The sequence below is a fragment of the Apis cerana genome, linkage group LG5 (genome assembly GCF_029169275.1).
Source record: "Apis cerana isolate GH-2021 linkage group LG5, AcerK_1.0, whole genome shotgun sequence".
Taxonomy (NCBI): Eukaryota; Metazoa; Arthropoda; class Insecta; order Hymenoptera; family Apidae; genus Apis; species Apis cerana.
In genome coordinates, this window is record NC_083856.1 from 9,022,849 (window position 1) to 9,049,042 (window position 26,194).

The following is a 26,194-nucleotide window of genomic DNA, read 5'->3' on the forward strand; positions in this document are numbered from 1 at the left end:
AGCCAGACCGGAAAATTATACGCGTCGACCACTTTTTCTCCTTTTTCTCCCCCGTTCCGATTCCCGTTTCCCAACCCCTTTTCGCTTTTTTAATCTCTCGTTTCGAGAATTTCCTCCCCCGTATTTAACGCGATCCTGCCTATTTTTTCTTTTTTTTAACGCGAATCTGCAGATAACCGATCGCCCTCTGCGGATTCGCGTTATTTTTATCGGGCGTTTTAACCGGTAATCGATACCCTATTTGCATAATTACCGGCGGGAAGCGAGCAGCGGTCTGCGTATCCATCCTCGTGCAAAAACCAATACCTCGGTGAAATTCCGATCCGGTGCCGATCCTTACGCCAATTGCTTTCTTACGAGCGTGAAAAATGAAAACGAACGGGGGCGAAGGAAAAAAGCCCCTCGGCCAGCTCGCGAAACCGATGAGAATTTTTATCGAGGTGGAAATTTTCCACGATGCCGCTACTTCTCACGATCGCGGGATACAATGTCATAAGATAGAGAGGATTTCGAGCTCCGAACGATGAGATCGTTTGGAACGCGTCCAGAACGCGTCATCGAGACGACGTGACGTACCTCGTAAAAATTTGGTTCGCCACGCGTGCTCGTTCGGTAAGAAGATCGGCCGTGTATTTCTGCGGGCGAGCGTCGCGATATAAATTAAATCGACTCGTCGCCGACCACCACTAAATAATACTTAGCCGGTGGATCAACGTGCCGCGCGTTTACCGAACAAACCATCCCCCTCCACGCCTCCCTCCTTGTCGAGTCCCGAGCGTTCACCTCCTATTTCACTCGGCGAAGACGGCCGAGTGCTCTATTCGAAGACGATTTACACCCGCGGATCATAGCCGGTGTACCACCATGTAATGTACCAGCGTGTAATCCGGGGGAAAAATAAACACAGCGATATTTCACACGGCGAGATTCGCACGGAGCTGGTAGAATCGTCGAAACAAGGTTTGGCGAGTTTTAACGATAAACGAAACCCGATCAACCCGATGGGAGAGAATTAGGGCGGTCGATTTGTACCGGTCGTTGTCGGAGAGCGTGGGGGCGTGAAACGAGGAGTCGAGCGACAGGAGAAGAAAGATCGGGACGCGGTGGGGCCGGGGAAAAGTTGATTCTAACTCCGTAGGAAGAGGGAGGAGGCTGTCGCGAGCAGACGATCCACCGCTTTCCGTGGCCGAAGTTAAAGTTTTGCCGGCGATGACCGGGCCATCGCTGCACCGTTCGTCGATCGAACCGAGCCAGTGTTTTACGATAAAACCGCTCGGATCCAATTTATCTGACGCGGGTCGAAGAACTGGGTCGCTTCCTTCCTTTCTCCTACCCGCCATTTCCCTCTTCCACCCGATATATTCAGCGACTGGTTTTTGGCTAATGCTCGGACGCCACCCCTCGCGTATATTCCGTCGCGATACATTTACATCGAGATCCTAAACCGAGTCTCATCTCCCCTTGCCCTCCCCTTCCATTTCTTCGAAAACGCTTCCCTCCACGCAGAATTTTTTTTCTCTTCTCGTTCGCACCGCGTAACTCGCACTTGTTCCGTACAAGTGGATATCGTTAACGGATATTGCCATATACCCGATTCAACCCGATTTTATTCGTTCCTCTCCTCTCGTGGCGCACAGCCAGCAACCGTTTCCTCGAGCTTGCTTATTATTCTCCCCCTATTCGAAATCGAAGCTCGATAGAAGACCAAAGTCGTGCTTTCCTCTCCATAATCTTCTTTTTCTCTCTTTCTCTCCCAATCCTTTCCTTTTCAAACCCGTTCGAAGCTACGCCTCTCTCGTCACACGGATAATTAAAAATTCGAAATTCGTTCGATTGGCTCCGCGTAAAGGAAAAGAAGAGAAACCGCGGGGAGAGAGGGATAAAGCGGTGATTTATGCGGCGACTCGGCGCCCTCGAACAGGCCGCCGGTATTATGAAATTACGACGGGGACGGTAGGAAGGAACGGGCGACGTTGACTAATATCGGTGGTGGGAAGCTTTTGATTAAAGGACGTCTTTACACCTTGCCGCGACCTCGGCCCGGATCAACGGCCGGCCAACTCGCCCGGACACTCGCCGCCGGATAATCGCGCTTAAGTGGAAACCGTTTGTCCCCTTAGGATTTTCCCCGGGGATCGTCGCCACCTCGGCCATGAAAAATTCCTGCTGGGAATCCAAGAATCCGGAAATCGGACGAATCGGTGGTTTTAGGAGAGTTATGGCTATATATATATATATAGAGTCGTCGAGAGGGGCGCGAGAATTTAAGTAAGCGCAACAGGCCTTGTTTTTTTTCTTTGAAGCAATTTTACGCAATTTTACTCCTCTTCGCGAGTGTCGTTTTTCCTCCTTATTCACTCGGAGTAGGGAGAGAGGCGAGGAAGGGGAGGAATTTTTGGAGGAAGAAAAGAGAAACAGTTCGATTCGAATTGGAATGACAAGTTCGTAGTAGCTGCGAATGGTGGAAAGACGACACGCAGGGAACGAAATCAACGATCGATTATCGTTTGTTTGCTAATTAGTCTGGCGCAAGCTGGAACCCGCTTTGTGTCTGCCACGTCTATCGCGAAATTAATTTCTGCCGGTCGAGTGTCTCGAAAAATTGCACGGTTTGCGATGGAATCACGGGGGAGGGGCGGGAAAACGCATTATCCAAATCGAATGGGCGCAACGCGGCACGCGCGTCAGGTGACTTCTAATTAATTATTTTCCAGTTGCCGTATCGCGATGCTGGCTGCGGCGCGGATAAACAATTATCGAGCGGTCTAACGAGTAAACGGCGGAAACCTGGTATCCGCTTATCGCCATCTTCCTTTTGTCTCTTTCATCGATCTGCCTCCTCTCGCGTTCTTCTTCTGCCTGCGTACGTGCACGCCGCATACCAGAGAGACACATCGAGTCGAGAGAAACGAAATCGTCGATCGATGAAATCTCCTTCCCGAGAATCCCGAGAATTCCGTACGCGTTTGAATTAAATTTAATTTATATATTCCACTCCTTATCGCCAAGTCTTGCTAGCACGTGTTCTTTCCCCTCCCTAACGAACGGGATGGACGAATATTTTATGCCGTTCCACACGCGCTTGAACACATCCTCTATCCACTACTAATTCCCTGCCCGCCTAATGGAGATAAGGCTCGAACGTACGACGCGGTTTTCACGAATGGGCGTAATGAGCGAAGACACGAGGTCCTTAATAATGCTCTCGAATCATCCCTCTCTCTCTCTCTCTCTGATCTTGGCGGCGTACAACGGACGCAGGTGCGCCGGAATCGCTCCCGCCGACCAAGTCTCAAAATCTGAGCCTCTCCACGGCTTTACGAGCGGCTAAAGCCACCACCCTCTCTCGAGTAAAGTTACTAAGTACTTGAGGGAGATTCGATAACCTCTTTAGACCGACATCGGTGACGAAATAATTAATCGTCGGTGCCGCGGGAGGATCGGTCAGGAGGGGAGCCGTTAAACTTTATCCGGGACACGAGGAGAGTGGAGGGGGAAGGATGAAGCCGTGTTCGATATCTGCCCCCTTCCCTCGTATTCTTCAAGTGTGTCTAATGTTGCACCGTGAAATTAGGATAATTCGCGGTCGAATAAATTTTGGACGAGGAGCGAAGAAGAAGCGGCGAGGGGAGGGAATCGAACTTGTTTGAGAAGGCGAAATGTAAACTTGCGTATACTTGTTCGAAAGTGGGTATACTTGTATAACCGTGTATTCTACGCGGTTCTCTCCGTGGAATACGAATTACTAGGAGGAGTATATATTGTAAATAGGAAAGTACTACGGTGTTTGATGTTCTAGAAATTATTAATTACCCGGGAACTTTGCTACCAGGGCCCGCAAGTTTTCGTTTGATCGTCGAACCTAAGCTACCTTAGAGACGTTTGTTCGCCCGCTTAGACGGTTAACTTGTGTCCATGGTTTCCTACCTATATATATATATATATATTTCTATCGTGACCGCAACGCTGCTTCTCGTTAATTCGAAAAATATAAAGGAAGAGAGAAAGAAAGGAAAGGAAGGAGAATGAGCTCTGGCGCAATTTCGAAGCGCAATCAACAGAGTTGGTTCGAGTTCAAAAGAAGGCGCGAGAACGCGTTAAATTACACGGGATGAAAAGCGCGAGTTAAAGGAAAGAATAAACGCGCGGCTATTACGCGGGGCCGCGCGATACCCGGGAAAGTAGCGGCTGGCCGTCGCCGGGGTTAGGAAAAGTAATAGACCGAGAAATTCCTCGGAGACGAGCGAAAGGTCGCCAAGTCAGCCCAGCCACCGCATAAAGAAATTTCTGCCCCCGGCTGTGCCGGCATTTCCCGCGGGAGTAGTCTCTCCTTCCCTTCATCCCCCTTCTACTTTCCTTTACTTTTTTCCCACTCTCGAGCGGAGGAATATGAGCGCGCGTGGCGGCGAAATCGATGGTCGTAAACGAAGAAGGAAAAGAAAAGGTAACAGTAGCAACTCACCTCACGATCCTGATCGGAAGCTCCGTTCGTCACGATTGCATCCTCCTTCCGGCCCTTTCTCGCGCGTCCACTTCTCTCCCCTCGTTCTCGATCCTCCTCGAGTCCTCCTACGGGGAGGAATCCGCCTGATGCGCGACGCGCTCCCCGAACGGAACAGGCGACGCGAGTTCGCTCGAGTCGAGGGCTGCCCTCGCGAGGGCGAACAGGCGACGAGCGACGGAACCACGTTCCCCCTTCCCCCCCTTCCCCCCGACCATGTAATCCGGCCCGTTTCGCGCCTCCTCGTACTCTTCCACCAAAAACACTTCTCCCGAACTTTCCACCGGAGTCAAAGACTCGCCGTGGCTCGTTCCGTTATTATTCCCGTCGTCGCGTTCATCGCCCCTTCATCCTTCTTTCGTACGTTCCGTCACACTTTTCGCGAGACGCGCGAGGCGAGACGAACCAGTTTCTTCTTCCCTTCCCGAGGATCGTTCACGATCGGCCGAATCGGTTAGATCCTTCGGCTTGTTCTCGATTCTTCGTTTTGCTCTTTCTCTTCGCTTCATCCATTGGCCGCTTCTCCTTCTCTCTCTCTCTCTCCCTGTTTCTTTCTCCTCGTAGAGGACGACTGATCCCCTCGACTACGGCGATTTTATCGGCTCGAGAAGATGGAACGATGGAAGCGACGCGGCCGGGCGATCGGTCGCTGCTCGATAAGGCGCTAACGCGCTAATTGGCAGCCGAACGCCACGTATCCAGCTATCCCCCGAGTTAATTATATTTAATTGTCGGGCCATTAAACGTATCACCCGTTCCCGGATACCGAGATAATGTTAACGATTACCAAATTGGTTCGCCGTTGGATGGATCGTCGGGCGCGAGTCTGGGCTCGTACTCGAGTACGAAATGAAAGAGAAAAGAGAACGGAAAGAAAAAGAAAAAGGAAAAGAAAAAAGTGGCGAGAAACGACGAGGCGAGGCGATTCGATCCCCCTTAAAGGGAGAAAGGCGAAGCTAGTCGTTCGCTGTTCGACAACGGTCTCTTACGGTTCTCCGATGCGCTTCAGCGGTTTCCCGAGAGGATCGTTTCCTCAAAAGAGTTTCGCAGCCGGGGGATGATGGAGCTTCGACAAGGGTCCGTCGTCCACTTTCTTCTCCTCCAGGGTGGCGGCGAGACACCCTTCTTCTTCTTCTTCCTTCTCCTCCTCCTCCTCTTCTTCTTCTTCTTCCACGGATTCCTCTTCCCTACCCCCGACAACGCAAAAGTTCCCTTATTACCAGGATCGATCGGTCACTCTTCCTCTTTCCGAGTCGCCCCTCCCCCCTCGCGCGCCAAAAGGGGGAGACCTTTTCGACCGACAACGAGCCCCTCTTCTTCTCCAGGCGAGAGAACTTTCAACCGCCGCTAAACCGGAACACGATCGCGCGAATCCGTGAAATCGCCACAACCCCTTCTTTCCACCACCTTCGATCCGCGCGCGATAACAGCCGCGCTTTTCATACCGGTGCACACAGTCTTTCTCTCTCTCTCTCTCTCCCTTTTTCTCTCTCTCCCTCTCTGGTCCTACGATCCTACGAAACTGCAACTCTCCACAGATTCGAAACGTCGCCTCGAGCGGACCGCCGAAGTCTCGTCGAAGGCGGGCACGTCGATGGAAGGACGCGATAGGCAGGAATTGGACGTTCGAGAGGGACGATCGCGTTTTCCTGCCTACTTTTCCCGAACGACCGAGTCCGCCGCGAAAGCAACGGCGAAACGTCGAAAAAGTGGTCGACCGAGGGAGGAGGAGGTGACCCTGCTGCAACGAAGCGGGTTCTCGGCACGACTGAGAGGCTCGAACCTCGGCGACGAGAGCCACCCCCACGACGGGGGGGTGGCAGAGCGAGATACAGAGAGCGAGAGGGAGGGAAGCGGGCGGGTTGGAACGAGAGGGCTGAGCGGCCCAGAGCGAGACCGAGTTGCGCGCAGTCGCAAATTCGAAAGCCGAGCAACGATATTAATTACATCGTTTCGAGCGGCGGAAACGAATGGAGCGCGGCACGCCGGGATATAACGAGGCTCTCTGCGTGGCGTGCGCGTTTAAAGGGAATCGAGGCCCCGAGAACCCGAGTTCCGCCGGAAAACTTGTCCACTTCGGGTCTTCCCTTCTAGTCCTCGCGCCGTTCCCGGATTTTCGCGCGCGCGCCACTTTTTTGCCCTCTTCTCTCCTCTCCTCTCCGCCCTCTCCCCTCCCCAACCCCAAATAATGGATGGATAATCTGTTCTGGCGCGGCGTGCTCCCTCCGGGACTAAAAGGTTCCTACGATTTCGTCCATCCCGACCCTCCGCTGTTTTGTTTCCCTCCGCACGCCACCGTCTCCCCTTCGACATCTCTCAAGGGACACGTGTACCCCCTCCTCTCCCCCCTGCGCGATCGCCTCCAATCGATCGGAATATTCGCCCAATTTCCGCCTTCGTATCGTACGCATTCGCACGAGGAGGTAACGAACGTTTCTCGATAGCAGACAGCTTCGCGATTAGAAACGTGATCTCTCTCATCCGGAATAAGATCTTAACGAATTTGCCGCGTGGAATTTTTACGACGAAAGGAAGAAAGATGATGGCGAAGAGAAGACTTGTTCCGTCGATTCGACGAAAGAGAGTGGCTCGATACTTTTTTTTTTTTACGACGCGATCCTCTCCTCCGTTCGATTCGAGATTCGTACGTAAGACGAAAAAAAAACGTATGAATTGAATCGAGTGTACACCATAGTATATACGTGTACTATACGTCGCATCGGATTAATCGGAATTAAGCACGGAAAAGGATGGTGGTAGTAGGGAAGTAGAGAAGCGTGGCCCGGCTAATACGCGTAATCCGTGATGCATAGAGGTACAATTTTTAGCGCACTATGGCTATCGATGGTTAGAACAAACACGCGCCGGCCAAGTAAAATATTGATTTCATAAATATTGAACCGAGGCAACTGCCGAGGTTTCGAACGGGAACGCCGCTCGTTTTTCGAAAAGGGGGTGGATCCGTTCTCCGATCGCGACCGATCGAGGGAGAGGGTCCATCCGATCTCTCCTCCTCCTCCTCCTCCGCAGACGCTCGTCAACTCGATCCCGAGGGGGAGACAATTTTAAAACAATTTTGATATCTCATCTCCCCGAGCTTCCTCCTCCTCCACCAACCTCGCCTCGATCCCCCTCGATCCCGCCAGAAATCCTCCGTCGGATTCTCGCGCCCATTCCCCCGAGGGGCACAAGAAGAAAACTTTTCAATTTCCGCGGGAAAAACCGCATTACCGATCGACCATTTCGCCGGATGACGACGACGACGACGCGGCAAAGATTCGAGGGGACATTTGTCACGGGGCAGGGGGAGGGGGAAGAGCGGTTTATCAAAAGGCTTATCCCGCGGAACCGAAACAATAATTCAAGGTGAGTTGTCTCTTGTACAGCCCGATTCGAGAGCAAACTTCGACCACCGTTATTTGGGGATGTTATTACACGACGCTCCGCAAACCGACCCCCCTTTCCCCGAACGGAACCCTCCTTCCTCCCTTAATCCGAATAAAAACTGTCCCTGTGTTTGACAACACTACAGCCGGTAGTATTTTTATTCGGATTAAACGCGATCGCGTGGCCGTGGAGAGAGGGGAGGGGGGGTGGAGGCCCGTGTTTACCGTGTTTACCTTTTCCTCCCCTCTCTCTTCTCTCTTTCCTCCGCATTCCAAAACGTTCTTTCCGTTTCAAACGTTCTCGAGAGCGTGGTATTTTCGACTTATTTGTGCATTTCTTTACAGGAATTAATTAATTAAACGCAGTTGGTCCAGATCTCGACGAAATTCGCCGAGCGCGAATTTTCACCACGCGCGTATTCTCGACACGGTATCGAGGCGTCGATATCGCCAAGATCTAGGTAGATCTAGGATCAACAACACTGTTCACGATACTGTTCTTAGTCGCGCTACGCTTGAAAGTAAGGAGAAGCGCGAACGGGCGCGCGAAGAATCCGGTGATCCCGATTTAAACCGTATTGAATAACGTAAATATTCCCCCGAAAGGAGGGAGGGGGAGGGAATTTACGAAAAGAGGGAGTTGTAAATAAACCAATTCGCGGGGAAAGTTTTCTCGCGCGAAACGACGAGGGGAGAGGGAGAAAAAAGGACTGGGGATGGAACGAAATCTGGAAGAGTGCTCGATCGATTCCTTGGGCGAAAGGGAGGAGCAATCCTTTTCTCTCGCGATAGCCCACCACCACCACTACCACTACCGCCACCACCACCACCATCTTTCGATGTTTTCCTTCTCCGTTCCCTGTTCCCACGCTGCTGCCGCGCTCCTCCCTCCCGTGGCCAAATAAATTAGTTGTCACCGAAGGAAGCAGAAGCCGGCCGGCTGGCTGGCGGACGATAAAATTACCAGAGCGCGAGCTTAGCGTTTGCGGGAATGGTTTAAGGGCGTTCTCCGGGCTAATTTGATGCACGAATAGCGCGCGGATTGACCGCAATCTTGGCCGACCAATGGTCAAACTGGAAACGGATAAAGGGATATCGCGCCAGTTGAATGAATTCAGCCTCGGTGATTACGCGTGTACAGGAGAAGAGGAATTTCCACGTGATAAGATCCCGAACAATTTTTCTTTTAAAAGGAAAAACATTCTCATCGGCAAAAATATTTTCAAAGCTTCCAAGACGGAAACTTTGCAACTCTCGAGAAATTTACCCACGATATTTGTACTCTTAACACTCTCTTTAAACTACGTAATTTAATCGACGCGTGTCGTAGATCTTATTCCTTCAATAAGTTGAAACTCGAACAAGTTAAAACTCGAAGAAAGTTTTCGTCAACCGGTTATTAACGGTTCAGTTTTCTTCCGTATTTTTCTAAGCCAGAAAATTTATCGGAAACGTTATATTATCCCGACAAATAACGTGGCCATTTTCTGCTAATAATTACTCCGTATGCCCCTGATGAAGGATCGCGCTCAACGCGTTTATAAAGCTGGGCGCCAACCGAGTTTTAAAGGTAACGAAATTTATCACCTAGGCGGAAGCTGGCGGGGCGGGGGGAGGACAGAGGTGGAGGAACGTCGACCGCGGGGAGAAATAAATGGGCGCGGATAAGTTTGGCTTAAAACGTCGAAATTGAAATTCTGCGTCATTGCGGTCTCGATAATTCCGTTTCCGGGGAACGGAAGTCGACGCTGGCGCTAAGGTTTCGCCGTCTCGGCGAGTGGATATCGAGTGACACGTAGTTAGTAGGAAGGTGCCTCACCTAAATCTCGATGGGGACCGGGCTTTCTCGGAACCGGAGGTCCATAATTCTGCGAGAGCTCGCCTGGTTGCGGCGGAAGGATCCCCGGGACGAGTCGCGACCTTCGAATCGGGGCGCAGCCGAGGAGAGGGGGCGACAGGAGGAGGAAAATAAGTTCGGACGGATCGAAGAGGACGAGAGAGGAGGAGAGAAGAAGAGGAAAGGGATTCGTACGCTGACCAAGCTTGGGCCAACGTTCGTCCGATCGAGTGAAAAGAAAACGAGGGAGATGGAAATTTGGAAATTTGAAAGTTTGGATGAATTCGAATCTTGGAATTTTCATCGAGTCGAGCGGGCAGAGAGAGAGGGAGGGAGAAAGGAGAAAGAGATGTCGGAGATTTGTAGGCAGATTCGAACCTTGGAACTTCCATTCGATCGAGCGAAAAAAGAGAGAGGGTAAAAATAAAACAGGGATGGAAATTTGGAAATTCGAATCTTGGTATTTCCATCGGGTTCGAAGTGAGAGACGGAGAGAGAGAGAGAGAGAGGGAGAGGGAGAGAGAAAGGAGAAGGAGATATATAGGCAGATTCGAACCTTGAAACTTCCATCCGATCGGACGAAAAAAGAGAGGATGGAAATTTGGAAATTTATACGCAAATGAATTCGAACGAGAATCATTCGGAAACGAAGAGAGAAACGCGAGGAGGATGAGATGGGCGAAAAGAAGAAGAAAAACAAATGTGGCACATAATCGAGATCGGGGAGATGTGGGAATTTACGAAGAATACGCGAAAGCTGAAAGAAGACACGGTCGTGGAGGGAATCAGCATAGAGAGGCGACATTAATATCCATTACATTCCCTGTGCCATCATCCGTTCGTCTTCTTCCGTCCATTCTCGCAGGAACGGGGCATATCCTCGAATCGTTTCGTGATTTATAGAGAAAGTTTAGCCCCCGTGATTACCCCCGTGTAGCGACAGTTGGCCACCCATTTCCACCCCTTTCCACGTTCTCCGCTTCACCGCCCGCTTCCCCCATTTCCCCGTTATCTCACTTTCCGTCATTCGCTCGAATTAGTCGAAATGCTGCGTTTCCGGTCACGTTGTTATCTTTTCCGTGCCGGCCGAGCTTCGAAAAATCCTCATCGATCCCGCTTCTCCGCCGATTCTCACCCTCGAGAGAACCTTTCCGCCGGCTATCGAATACCATCTCCACCTTCCGATCCCTTCGAGGGACCAGTAATCGATTACTACTCGCCAACTATTTCGCACGAACTCTTATTCCGTGTTCCCATTCGAAACTCCTCGTCGACGGATTTCGGACGGATTCGAAATCGCGCGCAGTCAGCCCGAGAGAAGAGGATACCCTCTTCCCATTCATTTTGCATTCTTTCGGCTTCCATCGCTGCCACGGAATTCCGATGGAATTGTCGCACCGTGTCTCGCGAAAAAAAGGATAAAGTTCGTCGTCGTAAACGATCGAGATATTTTCCTCTGCAGCGAGATGGTGCAACCTCCAAAAAGTGCCTTCCTTCGACGGATCGTCACGATTTTCCGCGCCATCATCGGGCGATTATTCGATTATTCGTCATGCTACGCATAACGAGGAGGAAGGGGAAACGTCGGATAGAGAGAGCACGGGGCGCTGTTTTTCGTCGCACGACACGTACCGCTGGAACCTTAGTTAATACCTTACTTGGTAATGCGGTCCTCGTGTACGTCGGCACTCACTTGGTCTTCTTGTCTCGAGCGAGAACCTCGTCTCCAATGTGTGCGGATGCACCAAAAACTGCGTATTACCTCCTCTCTCTCTCCCTCTTTCGTTCCCTCCTTCCGTCTTTAACCACCCCCGAATCTCGCTCATTCCAAACAGATGTCGCGTTATGACTCTTGCGCGACTACAACTCCTCTTCTCTGTAACGTTCTACGTTCGCCAGATGTCATGTAAAAAGTTGCGCGAGCGACTCGAAGAACTTCCCTTGATTCCCGTCGCGCTTTAATTTCCCTTCGTTCAAATTCCAGATGGCTTAACGTTCGCCGATAAGAAGAACGGACAAAGGAAAGGAGGTGAAAATCGAACGGCATTCCACCCGGAGAAGGAGAGGCTGCTACGATATTTATGGGTTAGTTAATTTCTTGATTAAAGGAAAAAGAAAAATCTTAGAAATACCCCTCGATCGCTCGCATCATCTCGAACTAGTGCAAACCTCGATACGATAAGAGATTGCTTCTCGATATTCGCGATATCACGTCGTGACGAAACCTCGAAACGATAGGGGAGACCCAACCTTTCCCTCGATTCTTTTTCCATCCCATAAAGAATCGTTAGAGAGCACGGTTCCATCATCCCCTCCGCCACTAGGAGGAGAGAGAAATTAGCCGCGAGTTAGAGATCCAAGCCACGAAGCCGGGGGATCGAACTCCTCCCCCGGTTTACACGCGCGTGATTAATGCCCCGAACGTTGATCCCGCGATTTTAATAACCGTTCCACCCCCTGGCTCGCGAATATATACCGAGTGGCGCTAATAGGAGGCGTGTATTAATAGAAACGGAGGGGATGGTGTGTCACGAATGATCCTCGAAGGAGAATGGCGGCGAGGATCGCAGCGGGGGTGGGCTCGCGCGAAAGATGAACTTTGATGAGATCGAGGCCACGTGACCGGGCCGGAAGCCGGCAGGTCGTGTCGACACGACACGTGCCGTGAGAATGCGCCCTCCCTTCCCAACGCGAATCAACGTGAATTTCGATGGAAGGTGATTTTCGAAGATGGATTTTAATATAAGAGGGGTTAGTCGGTAGCTCATACTTATTGGAAGCCAAAGAAGGGTGGATGTAGCCTTGTAACGCCCGCTCTGTTCAAGATCAAAGAGGAGTCGCGTGGATATTGATAGTTCCTCGAATTAGAGTTTATTGGTCGAAATGTATGCAAGGCGAAATGAAAGGAATGGTAAGTGTAGAAATTATTCGAACACGTTTAATAAACGTTTAATAAAAAATTGGCGCACAAATATATACGATATATGACGATCATGCTTGTCAATGATCCGTCACTCTCTCGTTGCGCTACTTTTTCTTACGTTTGGAGGGAAAAGTACAATAACAAACGCGGGGGATGGGAGAGCAAGCGAGGCTTGGTCGATTTCACGGACGGCTTTCGAATAAACTGTTGGAAAAGAGGGCGGGCGAGGATTCGTGGAGTCGCAGTTTCGCGGTGGAAAGGCGGGGAAGGGAGGGAAACAGCGGTTATCCAACGTAGCCGATTTTTTACGAGGCGGTATTTCGTGCAGCTAACTTGGCCAACAAATTCCATTACATGGCCGGTGTAACGGTCGTGGCGCGGAAACAGCAACGAAAACTTTCGCAACACTGTTCGTCAGAACCGCAACCCCGAGCTTTTCGGGTTGGAACGGTTCGAGGTTCGGTTCGAAAGGGGGTGGTGAGGAGAGAAGGGAAAGCAGGGAAAAAAGGGACGGATAAAAGACGTGGGGGACGAGAGGAGGATCGGGTTTTAGGGTGGCGATAGCGGTCGGAATGGGCGAAAGTGGCGCTCGAGAGAATCGAGGCATCGATGGGCTGCTTTTCCCTCCGGGTATTCGTCACCGAGAGGGAACTCGATGAACCTGTGTGTAGAGGCGACGCATTCGGGGGAAGCGACCAGTTAATGCAGTTGGCCGATAAAGTTTTTAACGTTGCCCTCCCCGATTTAAACTAAAAAACTTTAAAGCGCATCGCAATTGTTCTTCCTCGTCTTCGTTTCCGAACTACCCTTGGAAAATCGGCGACATTGGTTATAATTGAGAGAGAATTTGAACGGGAATCTCGGCAATTGAGAGCACTTGAGAAAAATTCTAAAGAAGAGACGAAAAAAAGGTATTCGTGAAGGACAGCAGCGTTTACTTTAGGGGGGGAAGAGAAGGAGTTAACGATCCCACGTGGAAGGTGGCGCACGGTTGCCGACTCGATTCCGGGGCATAGTTAGAGCCGTGACGATATTAGAGGCGGCGTGGCAAACCCAGTTACCGGAACACGTAGGAGAAGTTGGCGGTACACCGAAACTCGCGATAAACGCGAGCTAAAGGGGAGGGATGAGCGCGCGAAGCGGGGCAACCAAGGCGAGATCGAGAAGTTTCGCGACAAACAATAACAACAACAACAACGACGACGACGACGACGACAACGGCTACAACGAGGGCCACGGGTGCGAGTGGTGCACGCGTCGACGATAATTACAACAATAACTGTAACTACGTAGGTGGAGACGAAGGAAGGACCCCGCGCAGCTGGTTTAATTAGAATCCTCTCTGTCGGCCACGCTTAAACGTGGCTCTGCGCCGTGTTGAACGCGACAGAGGCATCGAGCGATCTGGGGAGAGCGAGGATGGAACGCGTACGCGATCCCTTGCCGCCGATTTTCTTCTCGTTTCTTCGAGGCGTCTCGTTTTCCACCCCCTCCTTTCGCGATTAATCAAACTTCCTAATTAAGCGCATAATTAATTTGGTGCCGCGGCGGGCGAGTCTGTTGCGTGGAATAAATCACCGGTTGCCCGGTTATTAATTTCCGGCGCGAAAGTTGTGTCGCGACAAAAAGCGTCGCGGCCAGAAGACGATCGATCACATTGACGGGGCGGCGAGGACTGTTCGAGGAATCGGCGCGGAAGAGAGGGGACGGAGGTGAGCGGAGATGGACCGACGACGGAGCGTTTGGAGCGGAGCATTTGATGGAGAGGATCTCTCGTCTCTGCGCGAGGGTGGAGGGAGAGGGTGTCGAATCGATACTTCTCTCTCTCTCGAGGAGGTGCGTTTAAAGGGGCCGAGATGAGACATTGAGCGCCGAGGGAACAGAGGTTTCTTGTTTGCCGCGTCCGTGTCAGGATGTTATTTGTCCTGGATACCCGTGGGACCACGCCGAGTACGTACTGCAACCCCCTTCGAGACCGTTCCTTTGGCGGCCGCCAAACGCTCGAGACACCAAGGTTTCCGCAACCGAAACTCGCCCTCGCTCCTCGGGGGTAATATTTAATTTCTTGCCCGACTGATTTCCTCCGCCAAACCCTCCGAATACTCCCCCAAGGACTACTGCTCGGGATCGTTTGTCCCGCGCGTGATAAAATACCGAATGAACGCTCCTCTCCGAGGTATTGCCATTTTTTCCCCCCTCCGTCCAATCTTCTGACCATTGGCGTCTCTCTCGCGTAAACCGTGCACAGGATCGATCGAAGCTCGAGCTCGATAATGTCGAGGTGCAAATGTTTGACCATCGGTTAGGACGGGAATAGCGCGCAGGGGTCGTGGATTCGAAGTTAACTTGATTGGAAAGCTCTCGACGCGAACGAGTACAGCATAGGTTGGCCAGGCTTCTCCGATCAGTTATCATGCTGGATTCGTACGCGTCGTGCGCTAATGAAATGCGTCCTAAGGGAGACACTGGACTGGAAATAAACCGAACTGTTTGCTTCTACTCGCTCTCTATTAACGAAACGCGAAGGAACGAGGTCATCGAACGACTTTCTTTATATATATATATCCGTGATATAATTGATTTCCAAGAGACTTTTTCGAGAGACTTCCCTCGAGTTTTCCAAACTTTGTTCGCGATTCTTCTTCTCGCGGAACATTCGCTAACAACGAACGAATCTTGGACGTTTCGTCTTTTCTTTCTCCACGGTTGAATCCGATCGTTGGCTCGATTTCCCCCCTCAAGTTACTGGCGAGGAACGATGAAATCGTGAAACTTGCACGTGGACGCGATGGACTGGCGAGAAAGTTGGTCGCAAACGGTTTTGCGCCGCGACATACGAGGGTCTCTCTTGTTCGAGAGGTTTTATGGCCAGGGAAACCGTATAATTGTGCCACTCGCGGCTCTCTCGCCCGTGGAAAAGTTGCCTCCTCGTGGCCTCCTCCCGGTGAAACTTGGCCGGGGGAGGGAAAATATCGCGGCGGTTAAAGACCGCGGAGAAGCCGCACCGGCGAGGAGAAGTTGGAAACGATAGAGGGTGGGTGGAGGGGTCGTTGATGTTTCTCGATGTTTCCTTCCTCCGAGGGAACGAGGCGCGTTGTTGCCGTTTTTATCGTTAGGATCGTTTGCCGGAGAATCGACGAGGAAACGCGCATTTACATTTTTCGTGCGGGCGAGATATCTCTCTCTCGAGGAATCGGAATCTCGGGGAAACATTTTTCTTCGATCAATTATAAATTTATTATATATTCGCCCCCCTTCCCTGAATGCGGGCTTTGAATGAAAAATAAATCGATGAAGGGATATTTATCTTGGAGAGTGGAGAAGTAAGTATCCCATGGGGAAGGGAGAGGAGGTTTCTTTCCCGAATATAGGGTATAAAGCTTTCCAAACGATCTCGCGGTTAATAATGTCTTTCAAAATTAATGGCTGCTCCTCAGCTGCCTTTTATATTTCTTATATCTCGACAAGGGACAAGGGAAACTGGGTTACCCGAGAAAGCTCCCCCTCCTTTGCCTTCCCCCCCTCCTAACCAAAAAGAACGCGCAAAGAGGTGACAACAATTCTATTTCTACGTCACTTTGTGCCTCGCTATTCAATTATCTCTGCATTTTTCACTTTTACGTATCTCGTATTCGTCGTCTAATCCTCGGTCGAGATTAAACTTGTCGAAAGAGTGTCAATGGAACACGGTCCGATGCTTGTATATATATATATATATGTAACGACGTCGGCATGAAATCCGATGAATTCGACAAAGAGGACGCGAGGGACGATGCGCCGAGTTGTGCGCACCCTTAACGAAGCGGAGGACGCGTCGAGACAAGATAAACCTGGCACCACGACGAATGGGATAATAGCGGTTCCCCGTGTTTCGTTAACACCTTCCGTTTTATTTTCTTCTCTCGAGTCGAGTAACGGGGCTGTGCTTCTTCTTCCCTTTCAGCATCCCCAGAAAAATTCTCGCCCTTTGTTCCACCGAGGCTCGCTTCTCTCCACGTTTTACGAGTGGGATGCTGCAGCCCCGTTTAACACGGTTAAACCAGTTTAGATTTTCAAACTCGTCCGAGGTGTTGCGAATTAAGATTCGCGAGATGATATTCTCTCTCTCTCTCTCTCTCTCTCCCCCTCACTCTCCATTTTTGTTTTCCCTCGCGTCACGTTTGAGACAGGCTCATGAAAATTCGTAGCCGCCGCCGCGTAATAAATCTCGGAAGCGGAAACGACGACGGAGGAAAGAAAGACAGGAAAGGACGATGAGAGGGGAGGTGGTGGTGCAGGGCCAAATTGAAATAAACTTACGAGGCTTGTGCAAGGGCCGTGGAATAATTCAGAGAGCGGAGCTGCAAGGAGTTACAAGTTGGCCAATAAACGTCGGCCTCATAACTCCGCGAGCTGTAATGGATACAAGTGGCGCTTGTGCGCGCCTCTCATCCCCTCCGGCATCATCGCCCGTCCCTCCCCTTCGATCCGTGTCCTCCTCGAGTTAAACGAGGAGACGGAGAGAGGCAGAGAGACAATCGTCGCGGGGATGAAAAGAACACTGGGAAACACAGGCGTGACTATCGACCGATTCGAAAGGCGGATCGATCGAAAGTTTTCTCCTGTTCCCAAACACCCGCTGTTTCGCCTGGATCTTGGCCATATCTGGAGCGTACACGAATTTTTTTCGATCGTCGTGCGAACGTGCGAAAAACCCTGTTCTCCCCCTCCTCGAATAGTAATGCGATCTTCGAAAAAAAATTCTCGATGGAAGAGAAAATATATATATATATATATATAAAGACGCGTGATTTTTGACCGAGATCGCTTCGAAAATGATCTTCGAAGAGAAGGTATATATGCACGTAGGAGAAATCGGCCGCCAAACATTTCAAAGTAAATTTTTCTTCCCATTGTGCGGCGTTCCATTCTCTCTCGCGCGAGAAGAACTTTCACTGACGGGATATTTGGAGCTCCTCCCGTGCCCGTCTCGCGATTATTCGCGGTGAAAGCGGTGAGGAGAGGAGTGATTCCGGGGAGGAGAATCTCGAGAAGGGTTTCTATTGCTGGAGGAGGATTATTGGCTTTTATCAGTGGGTCCGTCGCGAGCCAAGATCCGGCTCTCTCCTACGCCGCTCGTCCGTTCTATTTGCGTCCCATTTGGCAGTGCACTTTCAATTCGATGCGGCTCGCGCATTTCGTGGACTACTATACTCGTCCACTATATCCCAAGCTTATTGTCTTCGCCCGTATTCCTGAGCAGAATTCTTGGGATTACCTTGGCTCGCGAATTACCGCCGGGAAATGGCCGCCATTCCAGATTCGATCATCGATCCGCCCTCTCGCCGTTCCTCTTTCCTCCGATCTTCTTCTCTTTTTCTTCGAAACGACTTTCGAAAATACAATACGGAAACATTTCTCGCATTTCTTCTCCCGATGTGTATCGAGACGGCGATTCCAGTTAATAAATTCGAGGATGGATGTCGGAATCCGACTCCATCGATCTTTGAAATTTCTATTTTGGACGGTACTTGGACAGAGAGAAAGAGAAGGAGAAAGGAAGAGAGAATTGGACGTATCGAGAAATGGAGCTCGATCGATCGAAGATTCTGGCAATCCGTGTCGCGTAATGCCCGTATCGGAGTTGGTCGAGGGGGAGGGGAAGGTACGTGTCGGTTCTGCCCCTTTAACCCCGCAGTTCGCTATTTGTAGGCGGCAGTTCATACGGGCAGGTATCGAGCGCCGCAACCTCCGCATATCGGATCACGGGGCTGTAATGCGGCCTGAATAGGCGAGGGTGAAAGCGCGAACGGGCGAGCGAGCAACGCGGCTGGATCGTGGACAGTCGTGTTTCGAAACTGCTATACGAAATTATAATTGAACCGACGGTACACCCGTTTATATTTCCACCGGCCGGGATATGGAAACGGATCTGTCGCCCGCCATTTTTGCGTCCACTTTTGTGTCTACGGGGGCTGTGTAATTTAGTCCCCAGTTTATCATTCTCGTGTCTCGTGCCCGTATATCGGTTTCGAATCAGGGATGAAAACGGTATTGAAACGAAAGGGATTGTAATTAAGCGATAATCTTGAGAATTATAATCTATTGGAATCGTTTTGCGGGATACGACTGAGCAAACTGGGGAAAATAACTGCGAAGAATTTCGCGTATTTTAATTAGAAAAAAACAATTTTAATTACGAGTGCACTGATACGTTTCATTAAAAAAAAAAAAAAAAAAGAGAGAGAGAGAAACGAAAAATAGAAAAATTTGTAGAAATATTAATTTGCATCAATATCGGGCGGGTTGATCGATCGATACGTAGTTTTGAACCGTTTTGAGCAATCCGTGAACTCGTCGGATATATGTATATATATATCGACTCGTTCCGCTAAAACATACGATAATTCTTATTAATTAGGATCAAAGACTCTTATAAATAGATTTTCGCATATCGATACACGTTATCCCGGAACGAGTCACGCATGAAATAATAATAATCGCATTCGTATCGCAAGTTCGCTAATCGAAATTGTTGTACCGTGATCAAATTTATCCCGAGCCGTGTTATCGAATCATTATTAATTATTACCTAATTAACCGCGGATATTGTTCGAATAAATATATTATCAATCAAACCGATTTCTAGAAACTACACGTGCCACACACATATATATATATATATTTGCCTGCGTGCCTCGTCCGATGTTCTATACTTGCACCGACCAATCAAACGCCCGGTTCATTATTCTCCAATCATTTTTCTATAGAAATCAATTATATCGTTGACCACTGATTCTGACAAACGATCGATCGATTATCGTTCATCCACCCTCCTCTCTCTCTCTCTCTTTTTCTCTCTCTCGTTTACACCCCGTTCTCGCGGCGGAAAAATAGGGGGTGCTCGTTGCTTGGCGAAGGGATTAATCTAGCCACGGGGTGTAGAGAGCGGAAAAATGTTGCGGCTTGCAGTGAAACGGGGAGGGAGGGGGAGCTCGTCGAAATTAATGGAGATTCGAATAGGAGGACTCCGGTTATCAACGCGTATGTATTTACGCGTTCGTTTCGACGTCCACGAACGAAACCATAACCTGTTATTATCGGCCAAGTCGAGGACAGACGGCCACATAATTAATAGAGTTATTGTTTCCCACGGCGTTCCGTTTAATATTAAAATTCCGTATTTTGATATTAATAATTTCTCTATCCTCTCCCCCTCCTCCCCTCTGTCCCGTGTTTTTCCAACGCGTGATTCGATCTCGATTTTCGACTCGGTCGTATCGGCCGGCGGAAAGCCGAGCGCAAAGTTCTCTCCCCCGTATATTTATCGCGTAAACATTTACCCGCGAAATTATTAATAATCCAAACGGTGTACGACGGTTTTTCGAATCAATTCCACACCGCTACGTAATAGCCACTGCAATCGAAGTGTATATACACGCAACGCTAAAGCGTGACTAATTTATTTCCCTCCTCCCTCCCTCCTGTTTGAGTTAACGGTTTGAGCGCGGAAAAGGCATCGGCGGGCCACCCCTTTCAATTAACGAGTCTTGTCCCTCGATTTTATTTTATTTAATATTCAACTCGTACTATTTCATCGCTTAATTGTACGCCATTGTGACGTCATCCGGTTATTAATTCCTCGGCCATTGAATGAATCGCCTATGAAAACCTGTGAAATGCGCGAGACGATGAATAATTCTTTACATATCCCTGAACAAGCGACGGGAGATAGAAAATATTCCCGTTGAAAAATAAAGAGAAGGAAAGCAGCTAAACTCTCGCCAAAGAGGTGAGATTAAGGGGCATTTTTCGAGCGACCGCGCTTCGCCCGTGAATAAGAAACGACGCGCGTTCGGTGCGAGATTTTCGAGGGAGAGAGGAGAGGAAGGAGGTTTTTCCGAAAAATGTTTCGTTAAATATTTGAGGAGCGGGGGCGGGGAGAGATCGCATGCAGCCTAGGAATAACCGTTTTCGTTTCGGGAGGTGGCGGCCGTGTCGTTGTTGCATCGCCTCGCGCGCATAAATATACACGCGATTCGGAAAGAAACTACGTACAGCGTGTCGCGTGTGTGTACGTAGCGTAGCGTGTAGCTACTTGGCATGCATAATCGAGGAACCGACGTACGTACTACGAAAGCATCTCGAAACGTCTCTCGTAAATTTCCCTCGAAACCCGCCGCCTCGTGCACCCACAAACTTTGTTCCTTTCTGCCTATTTCTGCCACTGATCGATAATTAATATCCCTTATTATTTATTTTTCGGGCTTGGGAATCGATCCTAACACGCAAATACCGAGACATACGTATATACATTTTTATATATATATAAAATCGGTCAGGTCAGATTGGTTTAACTAATGATCATTACGAAAAAATTGGCGCAATACCGTTCGCGTTATCGCTTTCCGATAAACTGATTTCCACCCGGCTCTCCTCGATAGAGGGGAGGGAAAAAAGCGAATATTAATTTTCATACACTTAGAGGGGGAGATCCGCGTTATTTACGGGGTAATGATAATCGATCGCGACAGTGCGCGCAGTGCGAGATACGAACAATTTGTCAGACTTATCGGAGATTTCCATTTCCATTTGCTGGGGGAGGGGGGGAGTTGTACGTTCGTATAATCAGCGCGGCGTGCCAATAAAAGTAACCGTGGCTCGAAAAAAAAAAGAAAGGAAAAGGGAAAAAGAAGGCGAAAGAGCGGCCAGGTTCGATTGGATCGCGATGACGCGCGACGAAATAAACGAATGGATGAACGGATGAATGGATGGAGGAAGAAGAGATTAAAAACTAGGAGAGGGAAGAAGAAAGGAATATATATATATATACGAAAAATTAGAGAAGAGAGGGGAACGCGATAAGTCGAATTCCAGTGGCCAATGAAAGGGTTGAGGCGAGGGTTCTCGATCGGACAGACATCGATATTTTCAGGGCTGGGGACTCGCCTTATCGCGATATCGAATAATTTACAGGGGCGCGTAAATGGAGATTCCTGAGGGGGGTGGTTCCGATAAATTGCCATAAGGCGAGCACAAAGGGCGGCGGGGAACGAAGGGCGCGCGTCTGGCTGGTAACGAAGAAAATGGAATGGCATCGCGGCCTTAATAATGGTGCGGCAGTTAGCGACACGTTTCCCCGTGGCGCCCCTCCGAAAATGGCACGACGCGGAAGAATGCGAAGGGAGAAGGTGTTTGCAGGGGACGGTTAAAGACTCGTAGCATGCCGGCTGTCGCAGGATAAAAGTGTACAATCGATATACAGTTTACGAGATTGGAGATCGATGGAAATCGATGACAATGGCCACGGTCATTGCGTTCCGTGGGCGTGCGCGTTGGCAACCCCTGTCACGGTGACACGATTGCTCGTGTCACTCCCCTTCCGGATACAGTTTTGGTCTTTAAGAAAACTTATAAAATATAAAACGTTCCCAGTTTGCTGTTAACGTGACGTAACATAAAAAAATTAGGATTTTAGGGAATCCAAGTTCATCGGTAGATCATTAAGAAATGGATCGCTACTCCTTTGCGGATCCATTCTTCCTAAATCCGCACCCTAAATCGCATCGATATAACGAGCATTAATATAATCTCGTCGGGAGAGGAGAAGGACAAATCGGGGAACAACGAAATCGTTTTCCAAAATCGCTTTTCGACAAAAGCGCAGTTTCGTGAACGTGCGCTTTTGAACACAATGGAGGGGGGGCATTCTCTCTCCGGCCGGAGACGAGAAAGAAGTTAGGCTCGTGCCACACCCCCGATGGGGAGAGAGGGATCCCCATTATCCTCGCGACACAATCGGCAAATTGTCAGAATTACCGAAAGCGGGGTTTGGGGGACAGCTGTCGCGGCGTCAGCTGACGGATTCCTTTCTCGGTTCCAAAACTTGTCCTCCGTAGTTCCGTAATTAACCGGATGTCTCGCGCACGAGTCCGCCCTCGACCAACTTGGTGCCGCGCGACTCGCTCGCATTATCTCGGCCGCGTACAATCCCTGTTATCGATGCCATTGTTCCCGCCGCGACTAAGACGGGAGACGCGGATCCAAGAAAGCGTCTTCGAGACAATGCCGACTTACGCGCGGGGCTTGTCGTCGCTTCGACGAACCCTTCGAGTTTCTAAAACGCACGGTTTAATTAGATTCTTCTGCTCGAGATTATTTATCGCGTATCTTCATTTTCTCGAAAATTGGCCAGCGCTTAGGTGGTTTTTTAGTTATTATTTCTCGTGTTTTTTTTTTTTTTTTTTTTTGTAAAGTTTAAAAGTTCGATTAAGGCAAGCGTTCGATTAGAATTTTTGTTAACTGCTATTGTTTTGGTACTTTTTAGTATCGAGCGATCACAAGCACGTGCTTTAATCACGTTGCGTATACGGTGTTTCATTTTTCCCTTCGTTTTTTTGGATTATTCTGCCAAATATCTAGAATTTTTTTTGAATCGGCTAATTCGATGACCGTGTATAAATATTTTGTGAGCGTACAATTTTTGTAACATTCATTCTACCGCTTACGTGTATGTATGCAAACGGTAGAGAAACATACATTTTTCAATCAAATTTTACTCGAACATTCGTTCAAGTTTCACTGAAAAAAAAAAAGCACGAGAAATGTGGGAAGACATACAGTCCCGATTTTTATAAATAATAATAAAGCTGTATCCATTTCCGTCACGTTCTCGATGTGCTCGTTCTTGACCCAATTCTGCGTTTGATCGATCCGGCGAATCACTGCCACGCGGTCTTACAATTTCGCAAGGGTGATGATGATCTCATCCCCTCGACGTGTTCGTATTCGTGTCCAATATTTCTCCGCGTTTAGAGGGGAGGAACGTTTATTTCCCTTCATTAACAAGCTTGACAAGAACCACCCTCGATTCCACGTTACGCCCGGACGCAACATCTTGGCGAGTACAAACTTGGCTCCCCCGTGAAACCGGCGCCGACGATCGCGTGAAAACAGTCGGAAGAGCGGGTTTAAAGGCGGGTTTAAAGGCGAAATTTGCAAAAGGGTGGAGCGAACGAAATCGTTAACGAAGGAATTCAAACGTGTTACATGGAGGGTGGGAGGGGGAAAGAAATTACGACGTACGAGCATCATTTCCTCCCCCCTCCTCCTCAGGGGATTATAATATTCGCGGGAAGGACACGTGGTGAGAGCGCGTTACTGGTGGAAGCCGCGTCCAAAGCGTCCAAGGCCCCACACTTTACGAGGGTCAAGCATTTTCTAATTAAGCCGGTCCTAACCCGTCGTAAAACGTTGCGCCACTTCAAGGACCCGCCCTCGCCACCAAGGGTTGATTCACTCCACCGCCCCCGGGGCGATAAACACGCGTTCGCGACGAAAATACTTCTCGCAACGATCTCTCGAAAGCAAGCGATATTAATTCCGCGAATCTTAACCCTTTCGCTGCGGGCGATTTCTCCAAAAATGTACTCGAGAAAGATCGTCAGATAGTATTTTTTTTTTTGGTGATTTTTAGTATCGAGGAATCTCGCGAGAAACAAATGATGCGAAAAGAAAATACTGATTCTACTGATTTCCAGAGAAAGATGTATATCGATTAACAAATTTAATTATTCAATGATGATTTCCATATATCCATACGAGTTTTTCGTCTGTTTCTATCGTCGGATTAAACGATCGAGCTGCATTAGGATGTTGTAGGAGTAACACCGAGAAAAGAGGTTTATGTTTCCATTTCAAAATGCAAGCTTCGCATCTTCCAAATTCATTGTTCTCCCTTTTCACCTTTACACCTTGCTTTTTAATTCGGTCAATTCGCTATTAATCCTTTCTGGTTCTAGTTTTTCCCGCCAATTGAACGAACACCAATCCATCTTTGGCCCAGCCATCCTCTAACAAGTCTCGCGTAATATATTTCACAAAGCAGATGTACGTTTACGTAAAATTCTTTCACTCGTTACAACATTCAGTTTGATCCAGTTTAATCCATGATAAACAGATACTTTTCTTCACGCACGTAGAAAAGATAAACAAGCTTCAATATCAAGGAAAGTAGGGAAGCAGCACAAGCGCGAATAATTAAACATTTTTTAGAAGACGATAATCGACGCGAGGAAAACGAGAAAGAATACGAACGCGGTCGATGTGCGGTTAATCGGATGGAATTGATTCATAGTCGCAACGGCATAGATTGCAAACGAGCGAAACAAACAAAACGGGCAGATTTTCCGTCCCATTTTCGGTTCGGTCGCGATTCAGAAATATTCCGTCGCGTGCATCCCTGCCGAAGCGAAATATTTACTTGCAGACGGTCAACAAATTATTTTACAGAGCGCAGTTGTGCCGGCCGCAAACTCCCCCTCCCCGAATCGACGCGTCTATTTAGCCGAAGCCCTCGTTAGTGTCTATTTCATCCACAAACTTTATTCGCGTCGCGAGGAAATCGAATTACACGCGCGGGACGCGCGCCGATTCTCGTCCCGGTTGAAATGTTAATGAACGATGGAAATATAAAAGGGGGTTGGGGCGAAGAGGAGGGCAGGTGGTAATAGTGGTAGTTAGTCGGATCGGTAAATTACGCGGGGGCGCGTTGCCGATGAGAATGGAAAATCAGCATTGGATGCGGTGGCATGGTATCGTAGGCGTCGTCCCTTTCGTTTGTTTATTATTTACATCGATATGTTTTCATCGGGGGAGGGGGCGATTCAATGCGCACCGAGACATCCGGACGATCGGCCTCTGCGATCCGTGAAAATGGAACGAGAGAGGAGGGGAAAAAAGGAGGGGGAGAGGGAAGGTAATTATCGGTGGTCCCTGGCGATACGCCTGTGGCGTTTCATTACGTTTTTTAATTAACTTTTACCCGATCCCCTTCTGAATATATATCGGGCGGAAAGAGAGAGGCGACCGTCCCCGCGTGTTCGTGCGTTTACGCGCGGGTACACAGCGCGTTCATTTGTTTCCTTTCGTGGTCTTTATTTATCTGTTTATTTATTTATTTTTTTTCACTCCCCTCCTCGTCGCGTGACGCCTCCAACCTTGGAGGGAGGCGAGGTTTCTCTCGGTTCCCGGCCAATTTCAGGGTTGCCGCGCGCCCCCTTTCGGTGACTTCCTACGGGAATTTAATTAATTCGTTCTCCGGTGAACTACTTCCTTCGGAGGCAGAGTTTAAGCCCGCTTAACGGAGCCGCTCTTCCTTCGACGATCCTCTTCTTTCTTCCGTGTAATTAGTAAAACAATCAGGGGTGGGAGGGGAGACGAGATGATGGTCGGGACGGTTGACGCGATCGCGGGAAAGGTAGAAAGAGAAAAAGAAAGGAAAGAAGCAAACGGTCATCGTGGAGAAGGGTAAGTCGGTGGAGGATGGTGGTGGGTTGGTTGAATGGAGGGATTATTAAGTAAGAGCTCTTTCCGCCTCGAAGGCTTCGAGAAGAATGGGAATTGAACCTTCCTTTATACCTGCCACTTCCCAATTAAACCTAAACTAGCCGTTTAAGTAGATCAAAATAGAAGTCCAGGCTTTATCCCTTCCCTTGATTGATACTTGGAAAATAATCTTTCTAATCGACACGGAATCGACACGTCGCTCGTCGCAAAGTATCTGGAAA

General features: G+C 49.3%; 1 protein-coding gene and 1 long non-coding RNA gene across 3 annotated transcripts in view; one reads left to right on the top strand and one right to left on the bottom strand.

Moving 5' to 3' along the window:
* LOC107994315 (uncharacterized) overlaps positions 1–6,265 on the bottom strand; it is a 210,543-nt gene extending 204,278 nt beyond the window's left edge. For both annotated transcript variants that reach the window (XM_062074918.1, XM_062074916.1), the window contains exon 1: positions 4,463–6,265. The gene's annotated coding sequence lies outside the window, so the exon portion shown is untranslated. The remainder of the gene's footprint in view (positions 1–4,462) is intronic.
* Positions 1–26,194, top strand: part of LOC133666094 (uncharacterized) — a 118,083-nt gene that overhangs the window by 47,416 nt on the left and 44,473 nt on the right. The window contains exon 2 of the long non-coding RNA XR_009829710.1: positions 11,709–11,809. This is a non-coding gene — a long non-coding RNA (uncharacterized LOC133666094). The remainder of the gene's footprint in view (positions 1–11,708; positions 11,810–26,194) is intronic.